At 42.8% G+C, this 14,514-nt stretch overlaps 1 protein-coding gene across 3 annotated transcripts in view; it reads left to right on the forward strand.

Moving 5' to 3' along the window:
• KANSL1 (KAT8 regulatory NSL complex subunit 1) overlaps positions 1-14,514 on the forward strand; it is a 148,938-nt gene that overhangs the window by 22,834 nt on the left and 111,590 nt on the right. The window lies entirely within an intron of this gene.

Genomic DNA, 14,514 nt, shown 5'->3' on the forward strand with positions numbered 1-14,514 from the left:
TGTTCTTGGGTGTGGGCAAGTGAGGAGGGCCTCAGTTTTGGCTTCCAACATGTGCTGTTGAATAGATTGCACTGCAGTGGCACCTTGTTTAGGCAGTTCTACCTAGACATGCAATTTCTGCATGTATATCTGTTTTAAAAACTCGTGGTTTTATCCATATTTTGAATTCTGTTTTTATTGCTGTTTTAAAAACAAATATTTTATGCAATGTTATGTAAACATATTAGATTTTTAAAAACAAGATATGAATAAATCTTGCTAAATAAGTACAGTCATACCTCATGTTGCATCCACTTCAGGTTACGTATTTTCAGGTTGCGTCCCGCGCTGAACCTGGAAGTTCTGGAACGGGCTACTTCCGGGTTTTGGCGCATGCGCAGAAGCACAACCCGCGTGTGCGCAGACGTGGCGCTGCGGATTGTGAACGCTGCAGGTTGCGATCGTGCCTCCCGCATGGATCACGTTCGCAACCCGAGCGTCCACTTTAATTTTCCTTGAGTATATACAGTATTTCAAATGAAGTGCCTCAAATACCACTTGAATAGACTGTCTGCTTGAAACATTTATCAGACTTTTCACATACCCATAGCTATTCTTAGGTTATTCTTTTCCCAGTTATCTTTCTCATTTAGGTATATAATTTTGAGATATACCCTCTTATATTATTTAGAAGTTCGTAACACCTGTTTAAATGATTCTGAGTGGCTAGGGAGTGTTATTAGACATTTCAGCCATGCATTTATCCATACTTGTCCTTCCAATGTTGCTAAGCTATTTCTTAATTGGAACAGTTGTGGTCACTCTCTTGATTGCCATTTTTGATGTGCTAATTTTGTAAGTATCAGCCTGTACATTTATCCATATGTAACTCTTAACTTGAGGCTTCTGGAAAAGAGTAATTCATTGAACTGACTATATAAATACAGTATTTTTTTAAAAAAACAATTTTGAGGATGGAATATCCAAGAAGCTACGGTATGTGCTCTTGGCCTGTAGCACTGGGTTCAAGAATGAAAGTCAAGAGGCTTCACTTCTCCAATTATTAAACACAGTCATTTTGCTGTAATTCAAATACTAAAGGTGTTTAGGATTGTGGACATATGTCTGAATAATAGGAGGAGTAGAAGGCTTCATCCTTGCAGCAGCCCATGCAAATCCTTAATGGTCTGCTGTCTCCCATGTGATAGGACTTTGCACACTCAGTATAGCAGATATGAATTCATAAAGCCTGTGAATAGGGGTTTGCAGGATCAGGGCCATTGTCTCTTTTGCATAGCTAATGCTCTTTTGTGGTGAAGGGGCGAAAACAGGTTTGCGGCTGGAACTACAACTGGAATTGCCTTCACTGTAGAAATCTGACAAAAGGTTGTTAAACGTTTGCCTCGATAAAGGACTGGATGAGAACCAACAAACTGAAACCCAATCCAGATAAGACTGAGGCACTGTTAGTGGGTGGTTCCCTAGACTGGATGGGTGGGAGATCTGCTTTTGATGGGGTTACACTTCTTCTGAAGGAGTAGGTTCGTAGCTTGAGGGTACTTCTGGATCCTTTGCAGTCGCTCAAGGCTCAGGTGGCCTCAGTGGCCTGGAGTGTCTTCCATCAGCTTTGGCTGGTCGCCCAGCTACACCCCATTTGAACAAGGATAGCCTAACTACTGTAGTCTATGCTCTGGTAACCTCTTAGATTACTGCAATGCGTTATACATAGGGCTTCCTCTGCAGACGGTTCAGAAACTTTAGTTAGTGCAGAATTCAGCGGCCAGGTTGCTCACCGGAGCAAGACGGTTTGAGCATGTTACACCGATCCTGGTCTGACCACACTGGCTACCAGTTAGTTTCTGGGCCCAATTCACAGTGCTGGTTTTGACCTAGGAAGCCTTAAACCGCTCAGGGCCACAATACCTCAAGGACCGCCTCTTTCCATATGAACCTACCCGAGCCCTGAGATCATCTTCTGAGGCCCTTTTTTGTGCGCCGCCTCCTTGAGAGATTCGGAGGGTGGCAACATGAAAATGTGGCTCCCTGTCTATGGAATGCTCTCCCCAGGGAAGTTTGCCTGGTGACTGTTAGGATCTCTTCACAGCCCCACAGTAACACAAACACCCTGTCTTCGTCACTTCCCATTCTGTGGAATAAAAACATATATCATCATGTGATAGCCAACAATCCCATGAATGCAGACACGGGGGATGAATCTCCAACAGCGCCTTCATTATACACCTTTAGGTGCCAGGCAAAAACGTTCTTTTTTAACCAGGCCTTGATTGACATCCTATGCCCTTTTAAAATGTCTTTTTGGGAAGGGGGTTATTGGGTTGTTGTTTTGATTATGTATTTTGTGGTTTTATTTTTTTGATTTTATTCTGTGAACCAGGTATAGGGCAGTATATAATTTCAATTAATAAATAAATAATAAGAATAATGGGAATGTAGCAATTTGTCATGCATTGCTTGTGTAAACTACTAGTCTCTTGCTGCATTTTGTATTGTAATATGTGAGAGGGGCAGCCCCAGATGTCCTAAAGGATGCGGTTTCTGGAGAAGGCCCTCCTTAGATCAGGGTGATGGTTATTAAGTGGGATTGCCTATCTGAGGCTGATTATCAGTATCTGTTTCAGTCTAGTTTCAGGTTTAGCACAGAAACTGCCTTGTTTACAGAGTGGGTTATCTATGCTGAGAGAGGGATTAGGGAAGTGATGCCCTGTTGATTTTTCTTGGACATCTCTTTGGCTTTCACTACTGTGATAGTATTTATCTGGTTTAAGGATTGAGGTTCACTGCATTGCAGTGGTTTTGTCCCTGTCTGGATGGTTGATCCCAGAAGTTAGTGCTGGGTGTGTTGTTTCTCAGTGCCCTGGCATTTATGCTGTGGATAGATCTACATGGAGTCATCCATGCCAGTGTGCTGTTGACACCCCCGGTCTCTTTCTCAGTCCTTTATATTGGATTCAGGTGAGGCAGTAGAAGTGCTGAACGGGTAGCTGGGCTTAATCATGAGCTGAATGAGGGCCAGTAAACTGCAACTCCATCCTGACAAGACAGGGTTACTGCTGGTAGGTGCACCATTTGAGTCAGTAGGTGTTCACCTGATTTGGAAAGGGTTGTATTGTTCCCTGGAGAAATCAGGCTTAAAATTTAGGGAGCGCTCATTGATCTAGCTTTGTCCCTGCAGGCCTATGTGACCTCTGTGGCATTGAGTGTCTTTTGGTTGAGGCTGGTAATCCTTTATGGATAGGGACAGCCAGGTGAGAGTAACCTTTGCTCTGGCACTCTGCAGGTTAGATTACTGTAATCTGTTGCATGTGGAGTTGCCTTTGGAAACTGTCTGGAAGCTGCAGTATAGCTTGCAGCTGTTAGGCTGCGAACTGGGACCAAGCAATGGGAACATAACATTGATGGGCACCAAAACAAGTTGCTGGTGCTTGTTTCCAAAACTCTGGGATTGAATTGCCTGAAGGATCACCTGCCTGCCTCGGTTTTTAAATTTGTGGAGGCATTCCTCTTGGGTGACCCTAGCATCTGAAGTGAGGTGGGTGGCAACAAGTACCTGCTCAGAAGCAGTGCTATGAACTCCCCAGGGCAGTGTTAGAAATTAGCCAGGCACGCTTTGCAACTGGAAAAGGTCCAATTGGTGACCACATGGAGATCTCTGGGTGCCAGGCGGGCAACTGGGGAAAACAAAATGTCACTTAGAGAAGAAGGTGCAACATTTTCATCAAAGCTTACGTTTTATTCTGGATTGTTTTATTTGATGTTTTAGTGTGTCGCAAACCACTTTGAGATTCGTTCTTTAAAACAAAAAGCAGTATAGAAATGGAATGAATAATAGTGATAAATCCTTGTGGCGGTGGGGGAACGGCACCTAGACATTCCATTGTGGTGACCACAACCCAGGTTTAAGGTGCCATTAGGCTATCAGATTATATATCTGAGTTTCTAACACTGCCCCAGGGAGGTCCAGCTGGTTGTGATAGGCCCTCCACTGGAAGGACCACCGATGCCTGTTTTTGATATTACTTGGTGTAAGGAAGAAAACTTTTTATTTTCTGAGGCTTTTCTAATAGATTTGCTTCCTTTGGAATTTGTTTTATGCCATTTACTGTACATGGTTTTAGAGTTGTTGTTGTTTAAAAATGGATTGTCAGTTGTTACTATTATTAATGGATTGTATTAATGAATTTTATCTCAGCTCTCTCGGGGGGAAATGTATTTGAAGACTGAAATATGAATTTTATAATTAATAAAATCACTTTTTGCTTCAGCAGCAATATGGTGTGGGTTATCTGGCTGAAACTGACATTGCTACAGTGGAGTTCATGTTTCTCCAGCTGTATATCGGGTATATATTTATGACGGGAGCATCCAGCAAGCACTCTCTGTATCCAGGGAGGGCCATTGTGAAAAAGTATAATGTGGACAGTTTTAGGATTTGGACTTGCTGCTTCTGAGCTGGCGATGGAGTAGAGTGTGCTTTCAAATGCACTGGGTAAGCTATGTGGCGGTGGGAAATGGAGATGAGAGTATAATCGCAGTATAACTGTATGCACTGATGCTACTGAAGCAGAGGACTTGATGCTGAAGGTAGCACATGAATAAAATTCAAAGTGAAAATAACACATCCATCCAGTATTCATGTTAGTTAGCTCAATTTGCATTTCACATTAGAAACAAACTATGGTTTAATGTGACCCAGCGCACCTGCGCCCCCTTGCCCAGATTGTCTGGAGTTTTGGGCTGGGTTGTCATCAATATGTTGATGACACCCAGATTTATCTGTTGATGGACGGCCGCCCTGCCTCGGCCCAGGACACACTGACCAGGTGCTTGGAAGCTGTGGTTGGATGACTACGTGGGAGCCGGTTGAAGTTAAATCCTTTGAAGACGGAGGTCCTCTGGCTGGGTCGGGATGACATGGGTTTGGGGGGCCAACTCCCATCTCTTGCGGGGGCTCAGTTAGTGCCAGCGCCTTCTGTCAAGAGTCTGGGTGTAACCTTCGACACCTCCCTTTCCATGGAGGCACAGGTTGTAGCCACAGCTAAGGTGGCATTTTTCCATCTCCGCCGTATCAAGCAGTTGGTCCCTTACCTTTCTTACCCTGATCTGGCCACAGTGATCCATGCCACGGTCACCTCCAGGCTTGATTATTGTAACTCGCTTTACGTGGGGCTGCCCTTGAAGCTGACCCAGAAACTCCAGCGGGTGCAGAATGCCACAGCGAGGCTCTTTACGGGGTCCCTGCCGCAGGACCACATTCATCCAGTGCTTTACCTGCTGCACTGGCTCCCAGTGGAATACAGGATCAGATTTAAGGTGCTGGTTTTGACCTTGAAAGCCCTATGCGGCTTAGGACCCTCGTACCTACGGGACTGCCTCTTCTGGTATGCCCCGTGGAGGACCTTAAGGTCCACAAATAACATTTTGGAGATCCCGAGCCATAAGGTGGCTAGATTGGCCTCAACTAGGGCCAGGGCCTTTTCAGTATTGGCCTCGACTTGGTGGAACGCGCTCTCACAGGAGACCAGGGCCCTGCGGGATTTGACATCTTTCTGCAGGGCCTGCAAGACGAAGCTGTTCCGCCTAGCCTTTGGGTTGGACTCAGTCTGACCCCTATGTCTTCCTCCCTTGTGGTTTTGATTTGGGCTACTTTAAAATGAGGCTGCGTTTTAATTTTAATTGTATTTTAATTAATTGTTTTTTAATTAATTGTATTTTAATTGATTGTTTTCCTTCTTTTACGTCCTATTGTAATTTTACTGGTGTCAGCCGCCCTGAGCCCGGTTTTGACTGGGGAGGGTGGGGTATAAATATAACAACAATAATAATAATAATAATAATAATAATAATAATAATAGTAGTAGTAGTAAAGGGGCCCCTGACCATCAGGTCCAGTCGTGTCCGACTCTGGGGTTACAGCGCTCATCTCGCTCTATAGGCCGAGGGAGCCGGCGTTTGTCCGCAGACAGCTTCCGGGTCATGTGGCCAGCATGACAAAGCTGCTTCTGGCGAACCAGAGCAGCGCACGGAAACGCCGTTTACCTTCCCGCCGGAGCGGTCCCTATTTATCTACTTGTACTTTGATGTGCTTTCGAACTGCTAGGTGGGTAGGAGCTGGGACCGAGCAACGGGAGCTCACCCCGTTGCAGGGATTCGAACTGCCGACCTTCTGATCAGCAAGCCCTAGATTCTGTGGTTTAACCCACAGCGCCACCTGGGTCCCTAACAACAATAATAATAGTAATAGTAAAAAGAGCCCACTTAGTTGCTCCTCTGTTGCTGCTGTTGCTTGCTGTCTGAACCCAGACTCCATGGTTTGTTTCTCTAAACAAATCACAAATAGTTATCCCAAGAGCGAACCTTGGCTACTGCTTGTGGTTTGTTTGGAGACAAGCAATAAACGAGTTGGGTTCAGATGTTGCAGCATGCCACACTGGCTTGATTCCTGGTAATGGGGTATGCAACAGCACACAGCATAGTTGCATTCAACCATAGTCTGTTTTTAAATACAGTTGTGACAGGCGAACCAGGCCTTTGTCTCTTGAGTCTTGGTGTTCGCAAAGAAGTGTCAGAATGCTCGGTGAATTCTTTGCCTAATTTATCCTTGATCTCTTGGGATCCTTTTTTGGCTGTTGAAAGCATCTTGCACATTCCTCCTGAAAGTGGTACAGAGCAACTGAAAAGCTCCAGAACTCGTGTAGTATTACGACTTACAGTATGAGCTAGGAAATTCCTGGTTCAAATATCCTTTAATTCACTAGGTCAGGCATGTCCAATTCCCAAGAGACTGTGACCTACTCCTAGTCTAAAAAAACCTGGCAGTGATCTACCCATTGTCATTGGAGGGAGGAGGAGCATGCGTGGGGGAGGATTGCGCAGAGTTTTTTTTAGCTTTTTCCCTGTAACTTTTTGTACACGATAAGTATCCTGCAATCTACCAGGATCAGCCGGGGATCTACCAGTAGATCGTGATCTACTGGTTGGATATCCCTGTACTAGGTAGTCTTAAGCAACCTGCTACTCTGCTACTAACCCCATCTTCAATATAAGGATACTAGCTACACCTCACCTATTTTACAGGGAGTCATAAGTTTCCTGAGATCATTCCTGCATTAATCAGTTTGGGCACTCGGAGAGCATAGATGCCAATTGTGGCCAGCTTGTTGGTCTTGAGGTGCCAGACTTGCTTTGTGTGCAAAAAGTCCTAAGTTCACTTGTGTACCAGGTGAAAGAGGAGCTATTCCTTTAATGGGGGAGGGCCGTAGCTCAGCTATACATGCAAAAGTTCTCCCATCAGCTGCCGCAATCTTCAGGTAGGGTGGAGGAAGAATTGTTTGAAACACAGGAAAGGGCAGTGCCAGCCAGTGTCGATGATACTCAACCAGAAGGATGGAGGGTTGCATACAAGGCATCTTTTGTGTCTCCAGAACGAATGCATCAGACAATTTCCACGTATTGCTTTTGCCTGTTTGTGTCATTCCAATGTTTTGAAGTGCAAGCTTCATTCCTTTGGCAACTCCGAATCAGGGCGGTGGTCTTTCTGGCTACTGTAATGGTACCAGCTGTTCGTTTAAAACCTCTGCTTTGAAGCAGTACTTTGGCAGCACATACCCTGTTGTAAAATGTGTGAAGCACTTGGTTTTGGTGTACGTTTAAAATTATAAATTGAGTATTCCAAATGACACAAGATAAATAAGTTTTTTTTGCGTAGTTTGCACCCTGCCATTTTCTTTGGAAGCAGTCTAGCCCTGTATTGTGCAGGGTTTTTTTTTTAAAACCTCTCCTTCCCCCTTTTCCTGCAACTGAATATTCGGAAGTGATCTTGTGCTGCCTGGCTGGCAAAAAGGAGAGTAGGCATGCTTCTAGGCATGAAAACTTTTGTCAGGGCTGACCTGAATTAATTGATCTATATTGAATGCAGGGCAGTCTGTGTAAACACCACTAGGGAGGGGACTCTAGTTCCACTTCGGTGAAACTGAATGTGTGAATGTGGGGACATTTTTATTCCCGATTTCTTCTGAGCAGTGTTAGAAACTCAGATATGTAAGAAGGGTGGATAAAAATCAATGATTTTTTTTTAAAAAAAACAACAACAACTGATTTCTTTTTATTTAAATCGGGTTTTTAAAATAAACTGCTTTGGGAGGAAAAAATCTTTCTAAAGATAGTTTTCTATTTACCGTAAGATACATTAAAGTCGAAATGCCATTCATCAGGAAATAAGGATTTGTTTCAAGTTTTTAATGTGTGCTAAAACTCAAGTCTTACGTTTTTTCTTTTTAAAAATTGTTTAACCACATCGGTTAACAAACCTGGATACATAAGCTATAATGTTATTGTTTTAGTTAAATAAATTGTTTAATCGTTATTAAGGAAATGATTTTCTCCTTCCAATAAAGTACAGCAGAAAAGTTGTCCAAATGTAAACAGTTAACTTATTAAACCTCACAATAATTTCATAATTATCTGTCTATGTCTTTCTAATAGTACAGTATAACCAAATCAGTAATTTCTGATATACAAAAACTACTCTGAAAATTTATTATTCCAAAAATGAAACCTTCATCTGATTGTAAATATTAAGATTATACAAGCAATAATGAGTCTTTCTGAAAAAAATGATTTAAATCACGTCTTACTGACTAGTGATTTAAATCATGATTTAAATCAATTTGATTTAAATCAGATCCACCCTGTATGTAAGCTAGGTGCCAAATAGCTCCTTAAATCAAGACTGCAGTTGCCAAAACGGAATGCCTAGTTGCCATTTTGGGGGAAAGTCTTGTTTTTCAAAGGATTGACTGTGATCGATTCTCAGTTAAACATCCGGCTAGTTCAGTGACAACCTTGAGCTAGGTTAAGAGCTTTGAGAACTTAAATAAGAAAAGTCAATTGATCCAGGGGACAGTCCACATATATATTGCGATTCCTACCTCTTTTTCTTAATGCTCAGGCTGCACAGAAAAAAGCATTTTGGTTCCTGAAAATCATTCTAATTGTGCAGATTCTATAGGATGGGGTATTAGTGTGTGAAAACAGTGAAGGTCCAAAGATCCCCAGGCATGCCCCGCCACATGGTGGCGCCCAGATATCTTTACTTGGTTGCAAGTGGTCAATAGTTAGGCGCAAAATGTGCCTGACGCCTGGCTAATTTCGAACACTGCTTCCAAGGAGCACAGGAGTGGCTTCATGGCCACCCCAATTTTATCCTGACAACATTGGATGAGTTCAAAGAGGGAGGGCCTGGCCTAAACTTTACCTTCATGGCAGAGGTGGGGATTTGAGTCTAGGTATCCTTGATCCACTGTGCTAGGGGTGGCTAATGTGGTGCTGGATAGCAACAGCCATCAGTGTCGGGTTAGTAGGGATGGTGGTAGTTGTATAGTCCTTAAACAACTGCAGGACATGACACTGGCTGCCCCTGCACACCCTACTGCAGGCATAGGCAAACGTGGCCCTCCAGATGTTTGGGGACTACAACTCCCATCATCCCTAGCTAACAGGACCAGTGGTCAGGGATGATGGGAATTGTAGTCTCAAAACATCCAGAGGGCCGAGTTTGCCTGTGCCTGCCCTACTGCTATGAAGTTTCCCATTTTGCGGATGGACAAGCAGGAAATGTTTGGCACGGGCGGATTTTGGCATCAGATGTACCTCTGCCCCACCCCCACAAAGGAGAGAGTGACAAGCCATACAGTATTAGAGTTTGAACTTTTGATGAGTCATCCAGGAAGAGATCTCAGTAAGGCAATTCGTTGCAAGATTAAAGCGATGACTTACAGTCCCCAGAGCAGGTAATGTTGCCTGAGGAGGCTGCAGAGAGAAAAAAGAGGAGGTTGAACTCTGGAAGGAGGGAAGTGTGGGCAGGAGGAAGTAAAAGTAATACTGTATGTTGCCTTTGCTTGAACAATGAAAGATTCTGCCCTTGAGCCCAGGGTTGGGGAACTAGCTGTTCTTCCCCACCCAACTCCCGCCCAAATGCTGGGCTGCAACTCCTATAATCCCTGGCCATTGGCCATTCTGGCTGTGGGTATTGCAACATCAGACAAGCACCAAGTTTGCCATCCCTGCTGCTACAACTGAACATGCTATGCTTATCTTGCTAGTGAGTGGATAATGCAAATTAAACAACTAACCATCTCCAAAATGAAAATACAGCACCCTCCAAAAGACACACACTTGATGGAATTCATACTGGTATACAAAAAACGTGCATGTCTAATACAAGCAACTGGATAAGTGTATATTTTGGTGTTAATAAACATATTTGGAATCAGATGTAGACCAGGATGAATGCGCAAGCTCTTAATACTACATTTCCTTGAGAGTACAGATACACACATTGTAATATAATGCAAGTTTTATTGACGGATATGACCCTCATGAGGGATTTGACCCTCATTATTCTCATTCAGTAATTCCTCTTGTGTTGAAGAAGGGAAATATTGCTGTCAAATGAAATTGCTGCCTGCCTGGCTTTTCTCCCCCTAGAAAAAGCAGATGTTTAAAAGTGTTGAAATAAATATCTAAATCTTCAGCCTTCATTTCAGCTCAGCTTGCCACAGTCAAGCACGATGTTTCTTTGGTACAGATGTTCATATATTGGGTGCAGTCTTATATATCTACTTACCTGGGAGTAAGTCCCATTGAAGACAGTGGGACTTGCTTACACCCACCCACACCCTATGACTGCACAATTTGTATTTGTATAACAGTAGAAAGTGACTCTTCAGAGGCAGTTTGTATGAACACATATGTTTACATGTTATTATTTCGTTAAATTAATATTTCAATGAAAAATACAAAAAGGCATATAATTGTTTCAGTTAAATTACCTAACATTTGAATACCAGTGCCCCAGTCATAAAGAAAATGGATTTCTTTCTCTCATGTTGAGTCCTTACCTGTTGCTTTAATTCATCCATTAGTAACAAATCCCAAATTTTGTAAGCCCAGTACCCAACTACAGGCATGTTAATAGATTTCAATTTTTGTGCCATTGCTAAACAAGCAGGCATTTAACACATTTGTGATTTAATTTCTTGTGGAAGCATTTTATAGCCTCGGAATTAATATAACGCCATGCCATTATTAAGAGATCAAAATTTAACTTTTATTCATTTTTTTAATATTTATATCCAACCTTTTTCTCCAAGGAGCTCAGTGGTGAACATGGTTCTCCCTTATCTCAGCTAATCTGCACAATAACCCTGTTAGGTTAGGTTGAGAGCCAGTGGGTGGCCCAAGGTCACCCAGTGAGCTTCATGGCCAAGTGGGGATTTGAATCTTGGTCCTGTTCCAACGAACTTCGTTTCTGATTTTTACGTACACACACTGTCATCCCCTCCATCCCACCCCCATCGGCCTTGCATTTTGCTTTACTATCCTTATATTTGTGAGATGTGGGGCTTTCTCCATGGTGGCACCTGCCCTGTGGAATGCCCTATGCCTGATGCAAACTGTCAGATCGCAATGCACTCTTTGTTTTTAGGAGGTTGCCAAAAACATGGCTATTCAAAAAGGCTTTTGGTTGAAATTCCTCCCCATGGTTTATTTTTCAATCCTGTTCCTGTTTTGACTCCTGTTGTTAGTTTACAAAATATTGTGGTTTTATGATGGTTGCAAGGAAGAGGGAGGGTGTAAGGTAGATTTTTAAATACTGGATGGAATTTTCAGCTTTGTTACCCACCTTGAGTTCCATTCTGGAAAGGAGACAAGGATGTAAGCTTTTAAAGTAAATAAAATGCCTGTCCTTTATTGACTGTGTTAGCCTGTTGAAACAAGCATGCATACAATGTTTAATGATATAGTGAGTTGTAATCTTAATGAGCCTCCCCCTGTTCCTGTGACTTCATATTTTCATGTTTTTCAGTTGTTGATGAGGAATCTTTGTGATAGTAAATGGTTTTTGTTACAGGTATATGAAACATTTGAGATATGCTTTAATCTAGGGTGAAGATTGGTTGATTGAAAGTGTGTGCTACAAGAACCAGGCTGGTGGTGGTGATGTTTTCCAGGAGAGGTGCTTATTATGCCAGGCATCTCTATACAGTGGTACCTCAGGTTAAGAACTTTGCTTCAGGATGAGAACAGAAATCGTGCTCCGGCGGCGTGGCGGCAGCAGGAGGTCCTATTAGCTAAAGTGGTGCTTCAGGTTAAGAACAGTTTCAGGTTAAGAACGGACCTCCAGAACAAATTAAGTTCTTAACTAGAGGTACCACTGTAATCAACTGTTAGATCCGCAGGCCCTACTACACATTGTAGGCCTTGTTGTAGCTCCCAAGGAACAAGGGGTGTCTAGAAAGGACTGAATTTCAGTCTGACTTTGTATTGAGGATGACGTCCTTCCCCACTTCATCAATTATTCCATCAATTATTCTATCAATTATTCCAACAATAATAGGACAGATTTGGTATTGCTGCTAAGCCATGATGAGCCTTCTATAAAAGTTTGTACCCAGTGCCTTTTTCCATTCCGGATAAGTTTCAAAATAGATTACCTGAAAAATGTGTACTAGGAGTGTTTGTGAAACAAATATAAAAGTGGTGCAAATGGTTGTTTTAAGTAAAGTTAACCTCCCAAGCAGATGAATGAATGTAATGACAAATGCTTAGTTTGGGGAAGTGATAAAAACATTTTTCCCCCAACATGCTGTTTCCATGTGGTGTGCTATATCTGTCAGTTCACAGTTGTCCACTTGAGAGAACAAAGTAAGTCCTAAATGTTGACCCCTGATCTAGTAAGTGCATGGAAGCAACCTTTTGTACACGTTGCTATTGTGATGCTCATCTTGAATGTTGCTGAGCTGGTTGGTTGCATCTTGACATACCTAAAAAGAAATGTGGCTCTGGGGCCACCTGTGTTATCTAACTGCAACAAAAGCAGGATTGGTGCCGCTCTTTTCTACATCCACTTGCATAACAGAAACGGAACAAGCAACTTAAAAACCTGCTTTGTGTCTCCCAGTAGAGAAGAACCAAGTATAATGCCATTATTTAAATCTCTGGCAGAACTATCTTTAGAATACTGTGCATAGTACTGTCATCCCATCTAAACAAAGAGCTGAAAAACGGAGAGGGAGGCAATTAAAATGATCAAGGGCTCGGAGCACTTTCCTATGAAGAAAGGTTAAAGAGTTTTTAGGGCTTCTTTATCAAAAGGGAGGGACACACTAAAGGAACTTTGATGAGCAGGGTTGGGGAAACTGGTTCTCCCGAAATTGGACTACATTACAACTGCCATCAGCCCGAAGACATATGGTCAGTAATCAGGAATGATGGGAATTATGGTCCAACATCTGGAGAGCCACAGGTTCTCTTTTGTTTTCTGTCATATCCTTTTTTGCTTTCCTCCCCCTTAATGAAAATCCCTGATAACTCTTCAGCCTCTCCTCCTCGGGAAGGCAGTGATAGAGATTTATAGAATTATAGATAGATTGGTAAAAGCAGTTTGGATTAAAAATGGTTGATCAATACTAGAACATGAGGGCACTTAATTATATTGATTGATAGTAGGTTCTGTTTCTTAGCAGATCAAGTCTTATCAAAGGCCCTAATAATTAAATTGAACCTTCTCTTTCAGTGGGAGTCAACCTCTGATAAGAGATAATTGGAACAAAATGGAATGGCTGTCCTCCTCATGTTGGATAGCTCAGTTGGTTAGAGTGTGCTGCTGATAATGCCAAGGTTACAGGTTCAGTCCCTGTATGGGACAACTGCATATTCCTGCATTGCTGGGGTTGAACTAGATGGCTCTCAGGGTCCCTTCCAACTCTGTGAGCTATGATTCTCTCGCCAGCATTTGGTTGGCCACTGGAAAACAGGATGCTGGATTTGAAGGACCTTGATCTTATCTAGGAAGGCCGTGTGTGTGTGTGTGTGTGTGTGTGTGTGTGTGATGTTTCATTTCATGGATGTTTCAGATTCTGAGGGGCATCTCAAGCCATGATCTGAACTAACCAGACCCTCTAATTTTGGCTGGGGGAGAAGAGGAACAGCTTTACTAAGTTCATACTTTTGGAACACAAGACTTCCAAAAAATTCCAAAACAACTCATATGCTTAATTGGAACCTTTCTTCCTTACCCTGCATCTAAGTAGAATGAAGTAGTGGTGGGTTGCGTGTTGGACTAACTCGAGAAGACCTGAGTTCAAACCCCCATTCACCTGTCAAGATCGTTATATGACCTTGGGAGAAGGGGGAGAACAGTATATTGTGCCGAGCTCCTTGCTGGGAAAGGGAGGATATCAATAAATAATAGTATGTAATTAGATCAAGCTAAACGTAGATGGGCAGTACAGATGCTTTACTTGCAGCCAGGGAAGAGACCTTTAAAGGAATTGGCTTGAGCTTCTGATAACTGAACAAATTCTGCCCTCCACCCCCAAAATGCAACTGCTTTTGGTGTTCTATGATTTGATTCAGGGTCAAGACAACTGAAAGGCTTTAGGTATGGGGTTGGTTCTGATTCACTGGGTGAAAGAAAAATTCATATCCCTGGACTGGTTTTGTGGTTGGCTT

Source organism: Zootoca vivipara, chromosome 13, assembly GCF_963506605.1.
Source record: "Zootoca vivipara chromosome 13, rZooViv1.1, whole genome shotgun sequence".
Classification (NCBI taxonomy): Eukaryota; Metazoa; Chordata; class Lepidosauria; order Squamata; family Lacertidae; genus Zootoca; species Zootoca vivipara.